Source organism: Vombatus ursinus, unplaced genomic scaffold (genome assembly GCF_900497805.2).
Source record: "Vombatus ursinus unplaced genomic scaffold, bare-nosed wombat genome assembly UNPS02014812.1, whole genome shotgun sequence".
Classification (NCBI taxonomy): domain Eukaryota; kingdom Metazoa; phylum Chordata; class Mammalia; order Diprotodontia; family Vombatidae; genus Vombatus; species Vombatus ursinus.
In genome coordinates this window covers 106,325,068-106,352,110 of record NW_020954590.1, presented here as the reverse complement: position 1 = coordinate 106,352,110, position 27,043 = coordinate 106,325,068, and the positions used below count along the sequence as shown (strand labels likewise).

At 37.6% G+C, this 27,043-nt stretch overlaps 1 pseudogene; it reads left to right on the top strand.

The window, feature by feature from the left end:
* The first annotated feature begins 1,602 nt into the window (after positions 1-1,602).
* Positions 1,603-27,043, top strand: part of LOC114054043 — a 47,859-nt pseudogene continuing 22,418 nt past the window's right edge.

Below are 27,043 nucleotides of genomic sequence, written 5' to 3'. Positions count from 1 at the left end.
TAATTCTTTAGAGATCATTATATTCCATGTCCTGCTGCCACATAGCAACACCAATGGAATGATGATGTTTTTTAAAAGGTAGGTTTAGGGGGCAGCTAGATGGCACAGTGGATCAAGCACCAGACCTAGAGTCAGGAGGACCTGAGTTCAAATTCGGCCTCAGACACTTAATACTTACTAGCTGTGTGACCTTGGGCAAGTCACTTAACCAATTTGCCTAGCCCAAAAAAAAAAAAAGGTAGGTTTAGTTTCCATCACAATCGAAAAGCACTTGATAATTGCTAAAAGCACCTAACACAGTGATCTTCACATTCCAAGTACTTAATAGTTGTTTGATGAATGAAAAATTAATAAATGAATGAAATGTAACAAATTTGCTCTACCCAATATGACTATTGAATTCTGTACCAGCTGTAGCTATTTCATAACTTTCTATGGCAATTGTTGTGCTTACAATACCAGTAATAATAAAGACATAATACATAAGGATAACTGGTTGTTGGATCGTTATTTTAATTCTATTTTTATTCTCTCCTCATTAAAGCAGGCCTACTATGTGCTAGGTACTATATTAAGTGCTTGAGTCCTACATGCTTCCCTTCATTGTCCTTCAGTTTGGGGCTCAACTTATCATCGTTATCTCCATACAAAAATTCAATCAGTAATCAGTCAATAGATATCTTTACTCATTAGGTTTTTTTTTTCCTAAGTGGAAGGTTAGGCCAACCTCTTTTGAGTGGTTCTAGATCTTTTCTAGAAGGTTCTGCATTGTTCTGGAACTTGAAAGCACAATGTCAATCAATTCTATTTAAAGCTGTAGAGTTTCAAATGGAATGAAACTAAGTAAACAATTTAACAATATTTATTAAATGTCTACATTGTACAAGGCATTATATAAAGCATTAAAGATACAAAGACATAAACAATAAGTAGTCTATGCCTTTAAGCAGTTGAAATTCTATTTATTTATACAACTAATCAAAGCCTGGAAACTTTTTCCTAGCCACATAAACTTAATAAAGGCAGGAATTTGGAGTAAAATATTGAGATGTAGGGTTCTGCCTTGGTTTGGCTTCATATAAAAGGATTTCAGTTTTGCTTTTCTCCCTCCTTATGTTTGATGTAGAGACCAAGGGATCTCCAGACCCTTCTAGCCATAAATGAGGTAGCTATCTGAATCAAGGGCAGTTAGGCAGCTCAGTGGATAGAGGACAGGGCCTGGAGTCAGGAAGACCTGAGTTCAAATGAGACCCCTAACACTAGCTGTGTGGATCTGTGCAAGGCACTTAACCCTGTTTGCCTCAGTTACTCATCTATAAAAAGGAGCTGGAGAAAGAAATGGCAAACTACTCCAGTATCTTTGTCAAGAAAACCTCAAATGGGGTCACAAAGAATTGGACACAGCTATAATGACTAAACAAAAACAAACAAAATCCTGGGACAAAAGACAGGGGTTAAGTTCTACACATAAGGAATTGAAAAATCACATATAATCTTAACCTGGTTTAGGTCTTTCTTTGAGTGCAATGATTCATATCCTATATGAAGAACTCTCAGCACATATTAAGTGGCTGCAAGCTAAGAAGAATTGCTGACTAAGAGATGGTTTCTGAGAATTTAATTTGGATTTCTGGACCACTGCTTAAAATACAGAACAGTCTCCTGGCCAAGGATGATGCTCAGCTAATAAAGACAGGTAAGATTTTATTTGTCTTATGTTTTGCTAACCCAGTCAAAAAAGGCCTTAAACTAAGAAGGGTGTGGAGAGAGGGATAAAATTGTCTATGTGTATACACTGAGCTAAATACTATAGAAGAAAAAGCTACAGTTAAGGAAAAAAAAAATCAGTAAGATATTCAGAGCCAGTGGTGACACGCATAGTCTCAACTGTCTTAATACAAATGAATAAAGTGCAAACAATAAGCAAGGTGAACTAGTGGGGCCTAGCTCTGGAGACCATTTTTACTTTGAAGGTATCACTAGCCTCATGATATAGTGGACAGAGAGGTGCCCTCAGAGGCAGGAAAATGTGAGTTTTATCTCATCTCTGACACATAGTGTGATGTCGAGTTACATAACATCTCAGTACCCCAAGCAACTCTCTACAAATACAAGTTGAAATATAGTTGCAGATCTACATTGCTAGAGGTAGTTTCCTCATTTAAATTTCCCTAAATCAATGAAATCACAGGTATAGCAAAAACAACCACAACAACAACAAAGGTGTCCCTGAGCCTTGATAGCATGAAATCCACAACTGATATATAGGCATGCATTATTCAAAAGAAACAGAATAAGTGAGGCCACATTGTGCATTAAGAAGATACCCTCAAGCAAGGAAATTGAAACCAAAACAAGTCATGAAGGGAAAATTCTATTCTGGATCTAAATCTCTCTAACTTAGAAGAACTGGTCAGTGGAGTAGAAATGAGAGAAAAATGACAACTATTGAAAGAGGAAAAGAAAGAATGGTTGAAAGCATTTGGGTGAAGATAATAGAGGGAGAAACAAAAGCAATTTTGTCAACAAAGTATAATATAGACCTCCTAGACAGAAAGTGGAAATAGAAGAGGACTGCAGGAAACAGATCAAAAGTCTGGAACAGATTCATAATAGTGTAATTATGATGGATCCATTAGCCAGACATCTCCAGCATCTTTCTCTCTCTGTCTCTCTCTGTCTGTGTGTTCCTCTCTGTCTGTCTGTGTGTATACAGATGTCTATGTCTGTGTCTGTCTGTCTCTGTCTTTCTGTCAAAACTTTAACTGTTAATGATATCTTGATTTTCCTTGATAATTATTTCATCTTTCCAAAGGTAGAGAAACCAACAGGGGGAATTCCATTCTGAAACTAATTCTCTCCAAATTGGAGTTGGTGGGACAAAAATAACGGGAACCATAAGAGATGACAAATTCATCTAGTGGCAGAGATAAAAAGTGGAGATCCAGGAATAATATGAAGTGCAGCTGGGTTTGGGAAAAACAAGGTTCACAGGAAGTATAGGAAGAAGAACATGAACTACAACTCTGCAGGAGAAGTCAGCCACAGTGGGACAGAGATCTCTCAAGAATTAATTTCTATAGATACAAAGGGAAACAAGTTTTTTTTAATTAATTTATTTTGTTTTATCAACAATCACTTCCATAAGCTTTTGAGTTTTAAATTTTTCTCCTCCTCCCTCCCTTCTTCTCCCTCCCCAAGACAGTGCGCAATCTGATATGGGCTATACACATACATTCCTATTAAACATATTTTCACATTAGTGATATTGTAAGGAAAAATTAGAACCAATAGGAGGATCCACCAAAAAGAGGAAACAAAACAAAATAGAATTAAAAAAATAGCAAATAGTATGCATCGATCTGCATTCAAACTCCATATTTCTTTCTTTGGATGTGGATAGCATTTTCCATCATGAGATCTTTGGAGATGTCTCAGATCCTTGTGTTGCTCAGAAGGGCTAAGTCCATCAATGTTAGTCATTGCACAACGTGGCTGTTACTGTATACAATGTTCTCCTGGTTCTGCTCACTTCACTCAGCATCAGTCCATACAAGTCTTTCCAGGTTTTTCTGAAGTCCGCCTGCTCATCATTTCTTATAGCACAGAAGTATTCCGCTACATTCGGAAACAATTCTAATAAGGAAGGAAAAAATAGATTCTGAAGTGACCAACATGGATTGAGAGAATTCACTAAGCAACTTAGATTTTTAAAAGGTATGTGCAGAAAATGGAAGTAAAAATAGATAACAGAAAATGAATTCAAAAACATGAAATGGTTATGCAGGAATATGTCAGATATGCTAAAGCTTAGGATGAACTGAGTTTGATGGAGAAAGGACAACAAAAAGGTGTTTTTAGTTTGGTTTTCTTCAATATTTTGAGGAAAAGAGATAGTAAGCAAATAGAAATAGGATACTTCCCCCAATAAACCAAGCGTATCGTCTCCCAAAATACATATACCATCGATAAGAAAAATGTTTATATCTAGGGAATACATGACTATGGCCTCACGTGGGAAACCCATGAGGCCTGGGTACAAATATTAGGGTGGAGGGTATAGTCATGGTGAACACATATGCAAGGGCATAAGTGTGGAGGTACATACAGATGGGGAATGTGTTTGGCCAGAGTATATCTCTCAAGTCCATTCTTTTCTCTGATACTGCAGGACTACTGTTATTTTCTGATAAAGCCATTATATTAAAGCTTAAATACTTTGGCTACATAATGAGAAGGCAGGACTCATTGGAAAAGACTCTAATGTTGGGAAAGATTGAAGGCAAAAGGAGAAGGGGACAACAGAGGGTGAAATGAATAGATAGTATCATGGAAGCAATGAACATGAATTTGGACAGACTTCAGGAAATAGTGGGTGAAAGAAGGGCCTAGATGCTATGGTCCAGGGGTTCGTGAAGAGTCAGACACAAGTGAATGACTGAACAACAACAACGTTAAATTGCTCCTGATGAAATTGTTGCCTCTACTATCACCAGATTTGTAGTTTCTGCAACTTTAATAGCTACTTCCAATTTTTGGACCTTTTCAGAGTGCCTTCTGTCTATCTCAGTTTTTGCTTCTGGGTTTCAGTGGATAGCAAGCCCTTTCCTCTTTCAAGGGTTCTCTCTTTGGTTCCACCCCCTTCTTCTGCTAGTAAAGTGTTATCCCAAAATTTTAGAGTTTGAAATTACTTAGGTGGACAGATGTCCATTGATAAGTCCAAACTAATACAGACTCGAAAAAGAATCTTCATTGTAACATAAATAAAAAATGGTCATCCAGTCTCTACTTGCAGATGTCTAATCAGAGGGAACTCAATATTTCCTGTATAAGGATTTGTTTTTCCTGACATCAAGCCTAAATTGAATTATAGAGCTTTTTCCTGATATTTCTATTAATATTTTCATATGCTAGCAGAAAAATGGACTTTTCTAATGAATGTCATGAATTCCATTTACAAGATATATCGAATGAGAAGCAATGTGATCTAGTAGAAAGAGATCAGCCCCTGGAATCAAGAAAACCCGGGATCCTATTGTGCCCTTGACACACACAATAGCTGTAAGACTATGAACATTTCAGTGCCCAAGAAACTCTCTATCACTCAGTTTAACACAGGATGCTAATTCAAAGTAGTATGGGTTTCCAGGAGTTCCTATGAAATTACAGGCCCACACCAAAAATAAAAAATAAAATGAAAATATATTCCACTAGAGTGAAATCAAGAGACTTAATGAAGTCACATGGCCAGTGAAAAAGATATTCTTTAAATTTGTTTTCCCATATTTTTGTCCAATCTTCTAAATCCAAAAGATGAGTTCATTTCTACATGTGTTAAAAGTAAAATTTTCACCTTGAAAATATGTTCCCCATTTTGAGTTCTAAAAAACTAAAAGTTGAACCACATGAAAATGACCCCTAAGCTGTTTAGTCGATATGAAATGAGCCCCAAAAGAAATGTGTAAAGGCCTACAGTTTTGGTCTTTTAAATCTTTACTGGACAAAAGCAAAAAACTAAACATGTGTACACTATAGGGAACAATACTGCCTTGATAAAAGTGAGCTACTTGAGAAGCCAAAGAACCCCTCTTCCAACTCTAATTCCTATTATTTCCTTGGCTCAGGCCACCCCAACTATGCATGGTGTGTATATAATTTCATCTTTCTAGTGTTTTAGTTCAGACTAGTAATGACCATGTGCTTAAAGACTGATTCATACTCTTTTGTCAGTTCAGAAAGAATGTCAATGATTCTGCAGAGGAAAATTCTCCAAACGAAATCCACTTGAGACAGTTCACACTCCCAACACAGAAGCAGAAAATTGTGTCAATCATCACTATGAACCAGCATTTTTTGCTAAAGCCTCTAGGAACAGCCAAGAATTAAGTTCTTTGTTGTTTTAAGCAGGTGCTAATCTTTTTGAAGATCTAGGGCACTGCATTCTACTCCTTTGCACAAATTTAGTCAATCAACAGACTAAGAAAACACCACATACTATTGTTATAGAAGATTGTTGTGGACAGACTTTCAATTTCCACTGCCTTCCCTAGTGGTCAATAGCATTGCTCTGAAGTGCTATAAATCTGATTCAGAGGTTGCCACGGTGAATGCAATTTATTTTGATGGAACTAGAGGTCTAAATCTTAAATCACGTGATGCTCTATACCATCATTTTCCTCCAGGCCCTATTCTTGGCTTCAAGACTTCAACATCATAGCCCAGGGGTGGGGAACCTGTGGCTTCCAGGCCACATATGACCTTCTAAGTCTTTGGGTGTGGCCTTTTGATTGAGTCCAAGCTTTATAGAACAAATCCTTTTATTAAGGGGATTTGTTCTGCCAAGGGTAGTCAAAGGGCCACACTTAGGGATGTAGAGGGCCACATGGGGCCTTGAGGCCACAGGTTCTCCATCCCTGCATAGCCCATTCTCCCCCCCAACCCCCAAATTTTTCACCTCCCTTTTGTTTGTTACCTTCCCCGTTAAAATTTAAGTTTTTTAGAGTAGGAATCATCTTTCTTTTTGCTTGTAATTGTATCCCCAGTACTTAATACCCTACCTGGCACATAATTAGCACTTAATAAATACTTGTTTCCTTCCTTCCACTGATCTTTCTTTTCAGTTCTAGTTGGAGTGGAAAAAAAGTAAAATTCTCACTGTTCCTGATATTTCCTTCATTTCATTTTTTTCCATATTATATTCATTTTATTATATTCATTTTTTGTGTATTACAGGTATGATACCAGAGCATAGATAGTGGGGGGGGGGGGAGAGAATTGCCTAACAAATCCTCATGCAGAGGGATGAAGGAATTTGGGGAAAAGTTCTATTTCAAGCCAGGCATTTATAATTTTCCACCATCTGGTTCCCACCTCCCTTGACTGACTAATTTCAAATCATGCCCCTTTATTTATAGTTCATAGTATCATTGATTTCTATCAGAAAGGGACCATAAAAGCCATCAAAACCTAATCCCCCTCATTTAACAGGTAAGGAAATTGGAGCAAAAAGTGACTGTACAACTTGTCCTGAGCCGCCTAGCCAGTGAAGCATCTGAGGTGGGATTTCAAACCAGGTCTTTCTTTCTCTAAGTCCCATACTCTCTCTACTCACTATACAGCCAGTAATTGTCTAAGGTGAGAATTTAACCCAGGTCATCCTGACTCCAAGTCAATGCTCTATCCACTGCTTCTTGCTGCCCTGCCTCCAAACATTCTATGTTCCAGGCAAACTGACCTAAGAGCTATTCCCTGAACCCAACATGCCATTCTCTTTATCTATGCTTTTGCTCAAGCTCTTCCCCATGCCTAGAATGTTCACCCTCCTCAGCTCTACTCCCTAGAACTGCCATTTTCCTTCTACACTCAGCCAGCTCCAGTATGATACTTTTTTTGATCCTTCTAGTTGTTAATGTTCTCTCTCCCCTGAAATTACTCATTCAGTAATTATATTTCCTCCTCTGTGACCATGTTGTATACCCCCAGCAAAAGAATGAGCTCCTTGAGAGCAGAAATTGTCTTTACATTCCCAGCATCTATCATAGCTCCTGAGACATAGAAAGTGTTTAATAAATATTGAACTGAATTGAATTCAATTGGTCAAGGAGAAAGGTAAGCTGCCACAAATCCCTCTAAGCTTATTTCCTGTGTGATTTATGTATTAAATATAGGCAGGAATGATGCTAGCTCAACCTCCAAAAGAATTTAAAATGGAGAAAGGAATATTTGCTAGTTAAACAGCAATAAGGAAATAAAGCAAATGCATAGAAAAGAGACTTTTAAAGCATTTTACTTTCTCTTTCCATACTAGAGTCATTTAATCTCTCTCTTCTGCCTTCAAATATACATACCTATATTCCTTTCTTCCAAAAGCTTATTTTGACCCTGTTACTACTTCTAGCTGTCATCCTATTTCCCTTTCCTTTCATAGGAAAACTCTGTAAATAAATGAGGCTTCCTACATTATCCCACCATCCTCACCCTCCTTTAATGCTTCCCAATCTCTCTTCTATTCTTATCACTCCATTGAAATGGCTCTAAATTGAGTGTGATGTCCTCTTAACTATATCCAATTATTTATTTCAGTGTGACCCTTTTCTCCTCATTGATTCTTTTAATCAACCATCTCCTTCCTTCCTTAGTTTCCACAATGTTAAATCTTACTTCTTTGACTTACCTATTCCTACCCCTTAATTCTGAAAATACCCTCAAGTTCATTTCTTGGCCCTTTACCCATCTCTAGTTGTGCCCAGTCCCTTCAAGATGCTCACTTCTTTTCCTATATTGCCCAATTCAACTTCAAAAAATTTACCTGTCATTTAAAATTTTAGATTTATATTTCTAGTCATCTGCAAGATACATCCACTTACGTGCATTGTCACAACCTCAGACTCTAAACATCATCATTATCTTCCCTGCCTAACAAACTGCCTTTCCTCTCTTCTCCACTGTGGCCCAAAGCACCATTTTTCTTGCCAGTCTTTAAATCTTGGAATCATTTTTCATTCTTCACTCTTTTTTGTGATCCATATCCAACCTGAACCAAATCCTGACATTGTTTCTTTCTTGTCTGTCTCTTCTTTTTCATTCCCATTGCCAATATCCTAATCTAAAGTACTAACTATCCTTCCTGACTCCAGGATTGCTTTGTTCTAATCTAGCCTACATGTAGGCATTGATTAATCTTCTTAAAATGCCCCAATCATCAGCTTTTCCCCTCATGGAAAACTTAAAGTGTCTCCCTTTGTCTTATTAAATCAAATCTGAATTCTAGATTTTCTAAAACCTATTCCTATCATATTGATCAACCTAATTCTTCATGACTTGTCAATAAGAGAACCTTCTAATGCAGTTATGCTTTTTAGCTCATAGGATCATTCCTACTAATGTCATGGTATTTCATCATCATGATATGAATGAATGAATGAATAACAAGCATTAATTGTTTACTCTGTACCTAGGGCAACTAGGTGGCAGAGTGGATAGGGTGCTGGGCCCGGAGTCGAGAAAACCTGAGTTCAAATCTGTCTTCAGATTCTTACTAGCTATGTGACTCTGGGCAAGTCATTTAAACCATGTTTGTCTTGGTATCCCCACCTGTAAAATAAGCTGCAGAAGGAAATGGCAAACTTCTCTAGTATCTTTGCCAAGAAAATCCTAAATGGGATCATGAAGAGTTCGACATTACTGAAATGATTGAAGAACAGCAATGTGTGCTACATACTGTAGAGTGCTAAGGGATGCAGATACAAACACAAAACACAAGACAGTACCTGACCTCAAGGGCTTATAGTTTAATGGGGAAAAACAACTTATGTAGGGAAATTGGTGGCTGGGTTGAGATCATTTGATCTGGGTTATAACAGAGATGGTTAATGAAGTCATAGATGTGTCATGCTTAGGAATGATAGAATTGATTTGATTACTCCTGTTTTCACAAAACAAGAGAAGGTAACCTGTCCATCAGTATGACAGGATGATGGTCAGAGGGCAGCGGGGTGATCTGGGACTGGCTAAATATAGTGAAATCTCATCAATTAGAAGAACATTGCCCTAGAATGGAAACTAAAGGACTTCATAAGAGGTAGAAGGTAGAGTGACAAAGTAAGAATAGCTGGGCAACGATGGTGGGTCTGGAACTGACAAGATACAATGGATTCTCATTAAGAGTAGAAACTGGAGGACCAGATTGAAAGCTGGGGATGGAGCAGGTGCAGTGGAAACAACCTAAAGAGAGCTCATTCTGGACTCAGAAGACATCATTTCAAATTTATTCCTACTTCCTGTGTGATGTTGAGCAACTCACTTACCCTTTCTAAGCCTCTAAATTCTCACCCTCAATAGAAAAAAAAGTTGAATTAAATGGCCTCTAGGAACCTTTCTAATCTGAGCTTATGGTCCTCTGAGCTCTCATTAACTTGTTTTTGCTGTTTTTGTTTGGAATGTCTTTCCTCCTATTCTCCACCCATCAACTCAAATCAACAAATTCCCAGGATCCTGGTATCTAAAACCTAGAAAGATCAACTAGTGTAACCTGAATGTGGCCAAGAATTTTCACAAAATTATCATCCAACCATAGAATCATAACATAGACATGAAAGGGGCTTTAAAGGAAGCACCTAATTCTCAAGGTTGTGGTGACCAAATGAGATATCATTTGCAACGAGCTTAGCATGGTACCTGACACATAGCAAGAGCTTAATAAGGATTTGTTTCCTTCCTTCTTAAAAATAATGTACCCCATAAGAATTTTGAGGAAAGTTCTTTGTAAACTGTAAAGTGCTGTTAAAGCCTGAATGCTGTTAAAATTAAAATTAAAGCCATTGCTGTTATCTAGTTCAATTCCCTAATTCTGTAAATGAAGAAACAGAAACCTGCTGAGGTAAAATGACTTATCTAAGGTCACACAGATGGCTGTTGGCAAAACTAGGACAAGAACCCAGGTCTTCTTATTCCTGGTCCAGTATATTTTCCATGACTCTAGGCCAATTCAATATACTTTTATTGAAATCCGTGGAATATTTAAAGACCAGCCTAGGGAAATTTATAACTCAGTGATAAAATGGCAATATAGAAATTCAAAGTAAGGCAAGGTGACTCGTTGTTGGTAGAATCTGGGAAAAAGTTCTGAGAGAAGTTTCTCTTAGGAAATAAAGTCCAAATTCTTAGCCTGGTATTCAAAAACTTAAATAATCTCTCTTTATTTCATTTGCAATCTATCTAACACTCCTGCTTCGGTAAACCACAAGTCATCAAGCCAGTTTTCTCATATACCCCAAACACACTGTTCTCCTTCCTACTTTTGTACTTCAGGCCATGCTCTCCCCATTTCCTTTTTCTTCCTACCAATCTAAATTCTAAATATCTTTCATCCCTGTGATATTCGTCCCCAAGGCTCATTTCCCTTACTCCCAGCAGTGATTTTCTCCTATAGCCTCTATTTCCTGAAAAGACTCATCATCTGGATATACATCCCTGGAAAGTATACTGCCAAGGTAAATGAACTCATCCACGGCATTCAAAATTTTTCCATTTGCTGTAATCAATGGTTCTACATATCTATAGATAGTGTGGTGCTGGCTGGTAGAGAACCTGTGTTTTCTTGGTGTTAATTTTAGGCCAAAATTAACACGAGCAGCAGAGAATAGATCCAGACTTTGCTGCATCTCAGCCTCAGAGGCTGCATTGAGTGCATAATCATATGCAAACAAAAAGTCCAAGGATAACTGTAGTAACAAAACACTAGAGCAGGAATTTGGCCATAGGAGGGTGAGAAAGGAATTGGGATATGAAATGAAGACTTAGTCATGGTGGACCAAGTAAGAGGTCAGTTGCCAGAACCAGGGTCTCACCTGAATTCTGACCTAGCCTGAAAGTAGAGTCAAAATAATTGATTTAATAGAAGTATGGATACAATGATTTTATATATATATATATATATATATATATATATACTATATATATTGTGTATATATATATATAGTATATATATATACATATTTGTGTCTAATGGTAACCATCTCTAGGGTGGAGGTGGGGAGAAGGAATAAAAAAAAGAAATTTACATGATAAGTTTATTATATATTTTAAAAGAATAGCAAGTATATAATAGATTTGCAGTTTCATATGCAATCATCTTTTTATTATTCTACTATGTTATGGAAGTGCTTGTTTTGTTTCATAAATTAATAATAAAATAAAATAAAATTTTTTTTAAAAAGAGCACTTACTATGTTTCAAGCACTCTGCTAAGGAATGGTGTCCCTGTCCCCCAAGCATCTCATGTTCTAATTGGGAAGATAATATGCAAATTACAACATGCAAATATCATTTTTATTGCATATATAGGATGATATCTATAAATTATATACATAAATATATAAACTATGACATATGAATATTCATATATAGATAGATAGTATATATAGGGTTATTAGCAATATATTTAAGTAGTATGTAATATCTATATAAATAATTGTCATTAATATAATAATGCATCATATGCTTGTTATTAAATATGAATTATGTGCATATTTTATTTATGTATATAATATACAATTTATATTGCATATAATATGTATATTTTAAAATTACTTCAGCAAGGAGAGATGCAGAAGCCAGAGCCAGGCCAAGCAATATTCACAAACATAGAAAAGCAGATTTTCATGGAGTAACTTCCCAGATTATAGTCTTTTAGTATATACCATCAAAGATTTTTAAAGCTATCTTATGATTTTACAACTATAGATACATATGACATCACCTCTTGCTTCATGAACCAAATGAAATTACTCAAAGGGTCATTTCCATCCTGAGGACAGAATTTTCTTCATCTCTATTTACCAGAAGGCCTTAGAATAGCAGGTACACAAATGTTGTCTGTTAAAAAATTATTTGAATATCATTTGTGTATGTGCATATGTGTGTGTGTTTAATTTAAATTAGATAGTCAATGGGCTATCAGAGTCTTTTTCCCCTAACTTTTTCCTTCACATTAGGTCAGAGCTGTGTATATAGTGAAGAGAGAGGAGAAAGGGTCCCAAATTTTCAAGAACTTTGACCAGCTGCAGAAAAATTCTCATAATGATTCTGCCTTGGTCATACCTGAAAATTTTCAAAAGCCAACAACTTCAAGGTAATCAATATTCCTAAGTAAGATGCATGGTTAGTAGGGAGAAACAAGAAAAAAGTGAAGAAGCAGAGACCAGGCCCTATCTGCTCTTCATTATGAAAAAGCCTGAAGATCGCTCCTATACAGGAATAGAGGGGAGAGCCTTGGGAAAATATAAAGTGGAACAGATAGATTTTGGTGTTTTGATGTTTGAGGACTAAGCAGTGGAAAGAAATGTACTTTTCAGATTGAATCACTTAGAAAACCCTGCCACATGATGCCAAAATGGTGGTCTTTGGAAAGGTACTGGATTTCTAGTCAAAAGACCTGGGTCCAAATCCCAACTATCATTTACTACCTATATGACATTGGACAAGTTATTTAATCTCTCTGGACCTCAATTTCCTCACACATAAAAAGGGGCGGTTAAATTATATAAACTCCAAGGTCTCTTCCATATGAAATCTATGATCCTATGTTATTCTCATCCAGCTATCTGCAAATGCCTTACTATCCACAATCTTTTAAACAGAGAAAAAGTGGTATTTTCCACTTGACTGTATTAGAAATTGGGTTGGCACTTAGCAAATCATTAGCAAAGCAAAGACCACTAAAGCCAAGTTGCTCAGCTCCTTTGAAGTGATCCATCAGAGCACTTATGCTATTTCCCACCCTTCTCCCTAGCATTTTGTGAGATTGAATGAATTTCCCATTTATAAAGTAGTATTTCATAAAAATGCATAGAAACAAAGCCATAGTACTTAGAGAACCTTCATATGCTAAGTATTCAGAATAATAGAGCTTCTTATCTCTACTGATATCAAACAGCATAATTCTCTCAGAGTCTCAGAGCAGCCATCTAGTATAATGTGACCCTGAATAGGAATCTCCTCTATATTATAACCAACAAGTGGGTGTCCAGCCATTGTTTGAAGACCACTGATAAAGAGGAACCTACTACCTCCTAAGCCAGGTTATTCTACTTTGGGATAGCCAAAATTGTTGAATCAAATCAACAAGAAATTCTTAAATACGTACTATGTGATACGGACTGTGCTAAGTTCTAGGGATACAAAGAAAGGCAAAAACATTCCCTACTCTCAAGGAGCTCATATTCTAATAAGCAAAACAATAAGGAAATAAATAAGATATATACCAAATAAATTGAAGGAAATCTCAGAGGGAAGGCATTAGGGTTAAAGGAAGACCAGGAAAGACTTCTTCCAGAAGGTTGTACTTCAGCTGAGACTTGAATGACTCTAGGAAAACAAAAGGCTGAAATGAGGAGGGAGTTCCAGAACTCTAGAACAGCCAATGAAAATACAATCATTTTTGAATAATGGCAGGAAGGCCTGTGTCAATGGATTGTATAGTAAGTGGAGGTGTGGAAGTGAGAGAGGAGGAGGAAATAAGGTGGAAGAATACCAGAAGATTAGGAAGGGACCAGGTTGTAAAGGGCTTTGAAAACTAAATATATGATTTTATGCTTGATCCTCAAGGCAATAGGGAATCACTGAAGTTTATCCAACAGAGAGGTAACATAGTCTGACCTACACTTTAGGAAGATCAATGAGTAGAGGATGAATTGGTCTGGAGAGAGACATGAGGTAAGGAGACAGAATGCTCTTGGAATAGTGCAGACTTTAGATAATGAAGACCTGCACCAGAGTAGTAGCAGAAAAGAGATATTATGAAGTGGAGGTTACAGGACTTAGCAATTCAATGGCTATAGGGGGATGAAAGAGAATAAGGAACCAAGGATGACATCTAGGTTGTGAGCCTCTGTGACTGGAAGAATGGTGGCACCTTTAACAGTAACAAGCAAGTTAGAAAGGGTGGGGAGCCTAGGGGGAAAGATAAAATTTAAGTTTTGGATATGTTGAGTTTAAGATGTCTCCAAGACATCTAGTTCAATATATCTGATAGGCAGTTGGAGATAAAAAACTGGAGGTCAGACAAGAGATTTGGGTTTGACAAAAAGATCTGAGAATCTGCATAAAGAACATAATTGAATGAATGAGAGGTGATAACCAATCAAAATAGCATAGAGGGAGAAAAAAAGAAGGCCCAGGATAGAGCTTTGAAAGATAGCCACAGTTATCAGGCACAACCTGGAAGAAGATTCAGCAAAGGAGACTAAGAAGGAGGGCTCGGACAGGTAAGAAGGGAATATCACCAAAAAATAAAAATAAAAACTTAGAGAGAATTGAGTAGCAAGTAGAAGGTGATTGACAGCATCAAAGTCTTCAGAGGATGAAGAAGGATGAGGGCTGAAGAAAGGCCATGAGATTGGTAATTAAAAGATCATTGGTAACTTTGAAGAGAGAAGTTTTAATTTATTTTTTAGGCAATTGGGGTTAAGTGAATTGCCCAGGGTCACACAGCTAGTAAGTGTCAAGTGTTTGTCTGAGGCCAGATTTGAACTCAGCTCCTCCTGATTTTCAGGGCCAGTGCTCTATCCACTGTACCACCTAGCTGCCCCTGAGCAGTTTCAATTTAATGACGATATCAGAAGTGAGACTACAGAGAATTAAAAAGAGAGTGAGAGGAAAGGAAATAGAATCACTCCTCGAGGAGTTTAACCACAAAAAGCAGGAGATATATAAGATATAAGACAAGGGGGAAGATCAGATTCAAGTGACAGGTTTGTTGTTGGTTTGGTTTGAGTTTTTTGAGAATTGAACAGACATGGAAGTGTTTGTAAAGCAGCTTGGAGGCAGCTACAGATTAAAGATTAGTGAGAGAGTGGGGATGATGGAGGGAGCAATCTGCTTGTTAAAACAGGATGGAATGTGATCACTTGGTAGGTAGAAGGCACTGGGAAGGAGAAGGGCTACCTATGCTCATGAGAAAGGGATATGAGAAGATATTAGTAGAGGGCATTGGAGGGATGTGAGATGAGGTGGGGAAAGGGGAGAAAATAGAGAGCTTTTGGTAAAAGGCCTCAATATTTTTTTCAGCGAACTATGAAGTAAAGTTCCTAGACAAGATGATGGGGGGAAAGGTAGCCAAAGGAAATTTGAGGAAGGATGAAAAGGTTTAGAAAAGCCACTGTTGTGAGTGGGATATAAATTTATTTTGTGGTTGTCATTGTTTAGTTGTTTCAGTTGTGTCTGACTCTTCATGACCCCATTTGAGGTTTTCTTCACAAAGATACTGGAGTGGTTTGCCATTTCCTTCTCAAGTTCATTTTACAGATGAGGAAACTGAGGCAAATGGTTAAGTGACTTGCCTGGTATCACACAGCTAGTGAGTGTGTAAGGCCAGATTTGAACTCAGGTCTTCCTGACTCCAGGCCTGCCATTCCACTCCAGGTGCCGCGTTATGCCACCTAGCTGTCCACGAATTTATTAGGGAGGTAAAAACAACTGCCTTGCCACAGTGAGGGCTCAGTTGAGATCAGGCAACATAAATTGTAGTGGACCTAGTCAACACAATGTAGTTCAGTACTACATGAGTTAAGACCCCAGATTTTTGGGAGTAATCCAAGACTGAGGCTTGGCAGGGAAAGTTCTTTGATAGGATAAATAGACAACTTGAAAGAGGAGGACAGAGTAAATCAACTTTACTGATTTAACAAGAAGTCAAGATGGAGAAGAGAGAAAAGTGTATCTAGTACAGCAGTGATGACCTGGAAAAGAACTGAGGGACAGAGGAATTGGAGGTCATGGAGAGGTTAAAGAATAGAGTGATGGGATGTGAGGCAGAGCAAAGGTGGAACGATGACAAATTATCTTCAGATAAAATAGTTTCAGAGCTCATGAACATGGAAGGAGAACACTTCTGGGTGATAGCAAGACCAAAGATACGACTATCTCTGTGTGTCATTGAAGTAGAGTGAAGTAAGCCATGGGAGAGAAATAAATTGAATAATTGAAAGTTTCTCCTTCCCTGGAGAAACCTCCACCCTGAGGCCCTGCTATCCTGGTTTTTCACTCCTTTATCTAGAGAACTATATCAGGAAAAGCCCTAGCAATACTTCACCTCACTCACACCTAGGCTCACTCTCATCATCATCAGTCATCATTTCCCTTTGCCCCAAACTCCCCTTTAGGCATTATTTTCCCCTTTATGAACTAAGTTCTCTGAGGACAGGGACTGTTTTGCTTGCTTATATCTGAATGCCCACTGCTTAGCAAGGTGCCTGGCAAATTTGTTGTTTAGTTGTTTTGATCATGTCTGACTCTTTGTGACCCCATTTGGGGTTTTCATGGCAGAGATACTGGAATACTTTGTCATTTCCTTCTCCAGCTCATTTTATAGGTGAGGAACTGAGGCAAACAGGGTAAAGTGATGTGCCCAGGGTGACACAGCCAGTAAGTGTCTGAGGCCAGATTTGAACTCAAGGAGATGAGTCTTCCTGACTTCAGGCCCATAACTCTATCCACTGCACCACCTAGCTGCCCTACCTAGCATAAAGGAAGTCCTTCATAAATAAATGGTCTAGCTGCCTAGATATCTAGTCTCTCTCCTGATCTCCAATCTCATACATCCTACTTTCTGTTTGACATAGGAAATCAGACGTACCATAAGTTTCTCAAACTCAGTATTTCCAAAGAGAAACATTATTTTCCCCTTGCAAATCCACCCTCATTCTAAACTTCTCCACTTCTGTGAAGGGAAAAACCATCTTTCTAGTCACTCAGGTTTTCAACCTCAGAATCATCCCTAAGTCTTTATTCTCCCTCACCCAACCTATCCAGTCAAGTGCCAAGTCTTTCCCAACATCTCTCACAGCTGTCCCCTTCTTTCCACTCACAAGACCACAACTCTTGTTTAGGCTTTTATTGCATCCCATGTGGGCTATCTCCAAATTGGTGTACATGTTGCAAGTCTAACCTCTCTCCAACGCATCCACTGCAAAGTGATTTTCTAAATGCACAAGTCTGACCATAACACTCTCAGTAAGCTCCAAAAGACTCTTAATGGTCTCTAAAATCTAACCCAAACTCTTCTTCTTGGCATTTAAGGCAACCTTGATGCAAACTACCTTTCTAGACTCGTTATTTATTATTCTCATCCTCATGTTCTGTGATCCAGTCACATTGACATTCTCGATGCTACTCACACATGACCTTCTATCTCCCATCTCTGTGCCTTTGCACAAGCTGTTCCCTATTCCTGGAATGCCCTTCCACCCTCATCTCTACCTCTTAGAATCCTTGGCTTCCTTCCTAGCTTTATTCAAGCACCACCTCCTACAAGAGACCACTTCCAAACCTCATAGTTGACATTGCCTCCGGCATCCCTACATTTCCCTTTTGCTTATTAATATATACATTTTACGTATACGTGTACATGTTGTTTTCCTCATTTGAATGTAAACTCCTGGAGGGCAGGGGCTGTTGATTTTTGTTTTTGTATCCCAATACCAAATCCAATGCTCAACATATAGTAGGCAAATAATAAATATTTTGGCTGAGCAAAAGCCAGCAATAATCAATAATGATTAATAATTATAATTGACTATAGTGCATTATATAAATTATATCTTTTGAGACCTATAAAATTCTAAAGAGATATATACTACAAGCATTGTTATCATCCTCCATTTTACACCTGAGGACAAAAAGGCTGAGATATTAAGTGACTTGTCTGTAGAGACACAGGTAATAAATATCAGAGGCATGATTTGAACCCAGATCCTCTTCATTACTCTTCCAGTGTTCAATCTACTGTTCCATGGTGCCTCAGGTATAGTAAAAACCAACTTTCATATAATATTCAAGTGTTTATAAAGCACTTTACCTACATTAGCCTATTGGTATATCTTAAGAATTCTCTTTGGGGGGCAGCTAAGTGGAGCAGCAGATAGAGCACTGGCCCTAGAGTCAGGAAGACCTGAGTTCAAATCCAGCCTCAGACACTTGATGCTTACTAGCTTTGTGACCACGGGCAAGTCACTTAACCCCAATTGCCTCACTAAGAAAAAAAAAAGAACTCTCTTTGGAAAGTATTGTTATTATAATTATTCCCATTCTGCAGATTTGAGGAAAATAAAGTTCAGAAGAGTGAAACAATTTGTGCATGCTCATACAACTAATAAATATCCAGGGGCAAGATTTGGATTTAGTTTTTCCTGATTCCCCATTCAGTATTCTAGCCACTATACTATACTGTATTGATCCCCCCACTATGTGAGAATAAAAGGGGACACTGCACCAGATCACAGCTAACTCTGTGTGTAATCACTGTCCCGTGTGCTGCAAGATATAGCAGAGGGGAGGGCGGAGTCTGAATGCTGCTAGGCCAAAATAATATCTGTTTTGTATATAATTGTCATGTGAGGGTCAACTGAAAGAACAGGGGATATTCACCTTGGAGAATGGGGGTTTAAGGGAGACACAAAAGGTATCTTCAACTATTTGAATCAAAAAATGGATTTTTTTCTGCTGATTCCCAGAGGGAAGGACTGGGGTAAAGTATTAGAACGTATAGAGAGATATATTTCATCTCTTTATCAGAAAACTTAATTGTGGTGGCATAGAATGCATACTGGTCTTCGAGTCAGAAGTCCTGGGATCAAGTCTAAACTCTGATGTCATGACCATGAACAAAACATTTAATCTCTCTCAGTCTAAATTATGCACCAGGAATATATGAGACATTATTATTGACAATTGCATTGTTTTTCATAAGCAAAATATGGATGACCACATCAAGAGTACTTTTGTTGTTCAGTAGTTTTTCAGTCATGTCTTATTCTTTGGAACCCTATTTGGGGTTTTCTTGGCAAAGATATTGGAATGCTTTGCCATTTCCTTCTCCAGCTCATTTTATAAATGAGGAAACTGAGGCAAACAGGGTTAAATGACTTGCCCAGGATCACACACCTAGTAAGGATCTGAGGCCAGATTTGAATTCAGGAAGATGAGTCTGCCTGATTCCAGGCCCAGCCCTCTATTCATGAGTGCTGTTGAGGGGGGTTATTCTTTAAGCAGAGGTTGTGCTGGAGAACTTCCTAGATCCCTTCTAACTCTGAGATTCTTTTTTTATGATATAGCCTATAAAAATATCAAGCTAATTCATATTCTGAATCAAGTGAAATTTAGTAAAGAGGATGGTCATAGGAAGGGAAGAAAGTATTTAAGACAAGTTGAAGACATGTGGAAAATGAGAAGAAACTGGGTAACTTCGAGAATTGAAAAAAGGCACTATGTCATAAGGTCAGCAGTACCAGCTAAGTTACTCCAGAGGATCCACCCAATAGTCAAACATCCCCTAGACAGCCAAGGCTAGAGTAGCAATTCATAATTTTTTTTCAGTAAAATGTGAGCTTCTTGAGGACAGAATCTGTCTTTCATTTTTCTTGATATCTCCAGCATCTAGCAAAGCATTTCATATAGTAGGCACTTAAGAAATGTTGGTAAAATTGAATAGAATGGAATAGATGCCTAATGTGAACCTAATAGTACCAGCAAGTACATTCCTGGGGTGGTCAAAATTAATTAAATCCCTGAAGGAATTTAAATTATAAGTCTGATTGAGTGAAAACCACTTTCTTGGGAAGTGCTGAAGCATTCACTGAATATTTCTGTTTCCCTGTTAGGAAGCCAAAAAGTTGGAAGGGAAATACCACAAAGTTTTAAATAAAGGGGAATAGAAATCAGGTCTCACCCTCACCTTTTCTTCCACACAAGTGAATTAAATATACTAAGGTCATGAAACACATCACCATTTTAAGTTATATTCTATAGTGTTTTATCTTCACACTTTGCCTCTTTTTTCCAATTAATGGTCCATTTGCAGAATGCATATGCAGTTATTTCAGTCCTCTATGGCTCATTAGAGAGACCCTAGCAGTGATGTGTTCCATTTCCTTTGGTCTAATATGAATGTATTCATTAAAATGATACTATAAAATAACCAATAAGGTTAATTTCTAATATCTAAAAAGCAATAATAAAGTGAAAGCTACCTTCCAACTTAAAAGAAATTAATTCAATTTGTTTTGAGGTTTCTTTTAGAATCAGAGTAAATGGGTGGGAGGGAACTCTAGAAGCAGTTTTATATTGTAACCTGATCTCTTGTTCAAATGTATTACATTTCAGAGTATCAGATTTGACATGATGAGGGGATAGAGCATTACATTGTGCTGGAAAAAGCAAATGATTAATAAATATATAATTGTGGGGTGGGGGAAGCATCCCTATATTTACTCTCTGAAAAACACCATTCCATTTTATATATGAGACCATTAGCCCTCTCCAAATGGCAGAGCAGAACACAAATTGGTCTGACTTGTGAAAAGATGGGATATGAGCCTGTTAATGGGCCATCACATTCTATTATGTTCCTTTTTCCTTTTCTTTTTTCAACTATTCCAAGGGAGAGGAAATGCACCTTTTTACTTAAGAAGTTATTTCTTTAGCAATGCTCTCTTACTTCAGACAGATTTTCTCTTTCTTGCCTTGAGAGTATTTCCATTTAGAAGTTGGTATTCCTCTCCCCATACCGTCAAGAGTAAACATAATTGGTAATGTTTTATTTCTTTTGCTAATTTGAAATACAATTGACAGGAAAATTCTGGTTGATAGAAGATAGACAACATTAATTTAAGTTTAGGAGAGCAAAAGGTAGGTCAAGGGAACTTTTTATGAAATGCCAATTTCATACGACCTCCAGGAAGGCAAAGATAAACAGGTTTTTAGCTGACAGTTTGTGAGACTACATGTTAGAATATCCATACTATGACATACCAGCACATAAATCAACTATAGACTGAAGTCATTGATTTGCCTAGGACAATTTTTGACCACAATTTGTTTGTCAAGAAAGTGCCATTTGTAAAGGAACTTTCTCATGCTTCAGATAATGGTGATTCAAATTCTGTTTCAACTCGAGGCTCACATTCAATGCTAACATGTTCCAAAGAAATGAGATGGCAGCAGGCAAATGTGAACCATTCTGGAATGTAAACAAAGAAGCAAAGCTTGCCTGGTAAGTAAAATATTTATAAAAAGTTCTTGACCATGAAGATAAACACAGGTTTCTCATAAATGTTGCAGAATATTCTCTCTAGCCCGTAAGTAGGGTAGGTAGGCCAGCGAGCTTGTCAGATGGTCAAACCCACCTACAGGCAGATACATGGAATGGGCCTTTCAAGATTCCTTCTGGGCCTTTGATTCCAAAAGCTTCTGTGAGGCAGTGAGGAGGAAGTTGTGACCTGACACAATGAAGCTTTAGGTTTGTAGATTCAATCTTCAGCAAGTTTATTCAGCTCTCAAAATGCTGCTCCTGCTACTTGGATAGGCTGACAGCCAACTGGTGGCAGTAGGGGCTGCAACTTACAGTCTGAGTTATAAAGTATAAACCACAACCATTTGGCTTAGATTATACATCAAAATGCTTTTCTAAGATTTTTATATATTTTTAAAAATTACTATTAAGCCTTAAACTACCAGAAAGGAAACATTTTTAAGAAAAAAAAAAGCTACAAGTGGCTGGCAATAAGTAGTGGCATAAAATACACTGTCAGTTTACAAAGAAGAAAGGAAACAAGCATTTATTAAGCACCTAGTATGTGCCAGGCACCGTGTCAAACTTTAAAAATATTATCTCATTTGATCCTGACAGCAACCTGCTAGGTAGATGCTATTATTATCTCCATTTTTAATTGAGGAAACTCAGGCAGAAAACAGTTAAGTGACTTGCCCAGGATCACACAGCTAGAGTCTAAGGCCTAATTGGAACTCAGCTCCAGTCCCACTGTGCCACATTTTCACTTATGCTGACAGGAGGAGAGGGGTGGGAAGAGGGTCAAGAAAAGAAGGTGGGTGGTCATGTTTTATGAGCAAAGGATAATAAGAGGATATTCTGAGTATTACATTGATATCCTAGAGAAAGCCCCCCAATGTATGAAATATTCTCTTTAGAGGATTTATGGCAGGACATAGGCAAGAACCACAGAAGATAAAAATATATAAGCTAAGATCTTATATGCCAGTGGAAGGGGCACCCACCCTGGTGAGGCAGTGAATCTCTTAAAAGACTGAAGCAAATGCCCAAGATGCATGAGTTTTTCTAACTTCAATTCAATGCAATACCCATTTGTTACAGTCTCCTATGTGCAGGGCACCTTGCTATGCACTAGTATACAAGGACGAGCAACTCTCCAGTTCCTGTCTCAAAACACTTTGCAGTCTAGTAGAGAAGAAATTACATGTGTACATATAAATATGATACTAGGTAGACTGTGACAAGGGCAAAGTAAAAATACAAAGTGCCCAAGGAAAATGTAAGTAAGAAGATGTCATTAATCTTTTGTTTCTTTTAGTAATTCATGCTAACCCTAATCTTACTCGTAAGTTTTGATTAGAAAGTTCCTTGATGCTTCATCCTGAATTCTTAATTGAATTCCAGGTGGAAAACCAAGGCAAACTGCAGCTAAAAACCCCCCTAGGACTCCTTAGCCCAGAAGTTCCCCCTCTTTCCTCCTTCCTCATGTTACAAGAATTGGCCCACCTGTTTACTTTTCTTTCACTGCCATTTTTAGCTTGGGGCTGTAGCTTCCCTCCTTCTATGAGTCACTTTGGAATAGCAAAGCAACTGTCTTGTGCTTCTGTTCTAAGGGAAAATATGAAGACTTTTAGATTAACATTTCTGAATTCAAGGGGAAAAATATCGGTACTATCAAACTGTTCCTATCAAAGGAGAAACAAGGGGAGATAAACTCCATCCTATCTTTCACCTCCACTACTACCATCACCACCACCTCCCACCTACTGTTTTCACATAGATCCTATAGGGAAGAAAACATTGTACAAGTATGTGTGTGTAAGTGTGTGTGTGTGTGTGTGTGTGTGTGTGTGTGTAATATATAGCATTGATATATGTGTGTATATATCTTTGATATATATGTGTATATATACACATATGTGTATATATATATATATATATATATATACCTTTGCTATATATAATATTTGGAATACATATCTTTGATACATGTAAATATATACATGTATCTTTGAAGACAACAGACAAAAATAAAACTCATTTACATTTTAGAGGAAAATTAGTCGTGGTTTTGTATTATTCTGAGCATTCTACCATGAAAGTTAGGCAGAAGTGAGGGCTTTATGAGAGAAGAGACTGGGGGTGTAGGTGTGGAGAATAGGAGATGAGAATTCTGAGCAAACTGATGGGAACGGGGGGAGAAGAAAGTGGAGGCATTTGCTTCAGGTGTTTACCTCTCTTCTTTCTCACTCCCTCTCATTCTGCCACCACAGACCCTGCTATGGACCACCTTTGGGGCTGGTGAGAAGGGAGAACAGGATAGAGATTGAAGGAAGGTCCCAGATTGTGGTCATATGAAGAGGAAGGAGAGAAAAGAATGGAATTCCTTCTGTGGCACTGAGGAGAAGAGAGCTATAATGAGCAGACTTTTTTTCCTAGATGATTCTTCTTAATCAATTGATATGCCAGTTATTATTCCAATAAGAATGTTACAGAATTACAGAATTTGAGATTGGAAAGGACCTCTGCAGACATGTGGCCCTACCCATGGTCCAGAAGGAATCCTCATTCTATCTTAAAAATGATCATTTAGCCCCTGCTTGAAGACCTCCAAGAAAGAGGAACCCAATATGTACTGAGGAAGTCCATTCTACTTTGGAGCAACTTTGCATGTTAAGAAGTTTTTTGTCCTGACATCACACCCAAATTGGCCTCTTTGCAATACTACCCATGGCATCTAGTTTTGCCCTCAGTAGCCAAATAAAACAAATCTAATCAAACTTCCACATGACAGACCTTTCAAATACCTGAAGAAAGCCATCATGCCCTTCCTAAGTCTTATTTTTCTCCAGGCTAATCATACACAGTTCCTTCAACAGATAAGCTGGGAGTATGAACACCAAAAAAAAGCACATACTATATACAGAATTTGTGGGAAATAAGGAAATGAATGAAATCTTTCGAGAGCTATTACTTACAGGTTATTATTAGAATCCACTGTATTACAGGTCCAGGGCACAATAGTTTAGAGGCAGGAGAAGTGCCATAAATCAAATGTTGTGGAACCACTGCCCTCTTGTTCCTACACAAAGGATTGGCAAGAGAAAGAGGAGGAAAATTTGGCAATAGGGAAGCTGTATGCAACTCAGAAAGGAAATTGAGGAAATGCCAAATATCAGGGCCAAAGGAAAAAAGAAAGTTCCCTGTATCACCTGTAGTCCTGAATAATTTTGCTTTCTGGCAAGCAAACATTTTTTTCAATTTATCAATTCCCAGTATGGATTCCATCTCCAATTATATTTCTGATGAGTGTATGCAGTTTGTTTTTGGCCCTAGGATATACTGTTAGAAATAAAATGTGCATCCTCAGTCCTGCCTTAAGGAAGTATTTAGACATCTGTACATTTTATAGTCTTTCCAATGTTGCCACAGACAACATCTTCTCTTCCTCCTTGTTTGGATTGCTTGGGGCTGACATCTAAGGCTATGTTTAGCATTATGCTATGGAATTCCGATAAAGATTTCCTTTGAGAAGCAGGTAAGATTCATTTTTGATAGATTTCTTTCAGAAATAGGGACATTGAAAGCTCTAAATTCTGAAGAGTCCCTTACAAACTCCTCTACAATCTGCATTAGTATATGCTTGCATAAAAATGCCATGATCTTAGAGTAATTGCTATTTTAATTGACATTTTATTCTGTCTATATCAATGACAAATGACAAAATTAAGCCTCCGTTAAGATAATTATATCATCTCATGCATTTTATATAATTGATGCATAATCATATAGTTTTAGAATGTTAAAACAGATTTAGATTTTCACTTAAAAGTCTATAAGCTCACAAAAAAACTTAAAGAGTACAATGGGTACTTAATTAATCAATTGAGCACTTCTTGAGCATATGAGTGCCCAAAACAGTACTAGGCATTTGGGGGAGTGTGATGTAAGACTTATTCCTCCTCTGGAGAATCCTACAATCAGGTTTTGGAGAAAAGATACAATTAGAGAATAAAGCAAGGCAAAATAATATAAAATCAAATTCTTAATTGTGCCCTATAGGTAACACATGTTCTTTTCAGTTGTCTGAGGCTGTACCTAAAGAAGGTACTGTATTCTCGGGGGGAAAAGCTTGTCCTCTAAAGAATAATCAATCAGTCAGGCAATAATCATATATTAAGTGTTTACTATGTGTTAAGCATTAGAAATTCAAAGACCACAATCAAAACACCAGTCCCTGTCCTCAAAGAGCATAATCAGAGTTTATGAAGGAGGAGATGGAAAAAGCATTAAAGCTGGAAGGGAGAAGAAAGTCCTCCTGTTTCTATGCCTTTTCATTGGATTCCTCCAATCTCTATTCCATACCTAAAATGTTCTCCCTCCTTACCTCCCAGAATCCCTGGTTTCCTTCAAGAATTGACCCAAGTGCCAAATTCTACATGAGGCCTTTCCTGGTCCCATTGCCCAGGTGCTACTACCTCACCCTTACCCAGCAGTTTGTATCTACTTTGTATGTTTGTATATACCTCTATTTTTTACGTTTTCTCTTTTTGAGTATGGGGACTGTTTCCCTTTTGTCTTTGGCTCCTCAGTGACTAGCATAGTTCTTGGCACATCACTGGTGCTTTCCAAATGAATGTTGATAGATTGAAGAAATATTTATCAAGTACCTACTAGGTGTTAGGACTGGGGATAGAAAGACAAAAATTAAACAGCCCCTGGCAATAAGAAGCTTACATTCTATCATAGGAGATGGATACTGTACTGCTGGGTTCAGAATTGGTTTGCTCTTTTATACAAGACCCATACCCTTCAGTCAATCTGCATATGCTTTTTATCAACATCATTCTACTTCATCTAATGGCTTTCATTTCTTCCAAACTGATCAAGGACTTTTTGCACCTAGTCTCATATTCTTGATGATTGATTGATTGATTGATTCAGAAGAGGTCTTATTACTAGGTTACTTTACTTATTACTAGTTATTTTAGTGGGGCAAAGTGTTTGACTAATCTGATTCAACTGATCCCTGATTCCTCCCCTCCTTCTGCCATACTGGGAAAAGAAAGGATTATCACAGAAGACCCACAGAATGATCACAGAGGACAGCTTCTCAGAGTAGATGAGACGTTACTGATGGATAAAAGAGAAGACAGAAACACTCAGTTCTTAGTTTTCTTCTTTTTTCTATCAAGGAGAAATGACCTTTGGATTCAAAAGGAGAGAACACTTGGCCCAGATAAATAAACAGATGAGTTGCTGAGCCATTGTCAGTGACATTTGAAAGATTGTGAAAACTAGGAGAAATACTATAATACAAAAAAGAGGAAGAGAGGAAGGGAAGAGAAGAGAATAGAAGAAAGGAGAAGAGAAGAGAAGGGAAGGAGGGATAAAGGAAGGAAAGAAAGAAAGAAAGAAGGAAAGAAAGAAAAAAGAAAGAAAGAAAGAAAGAAAGAAAGAAAGAAAGAAAGAAAGAAA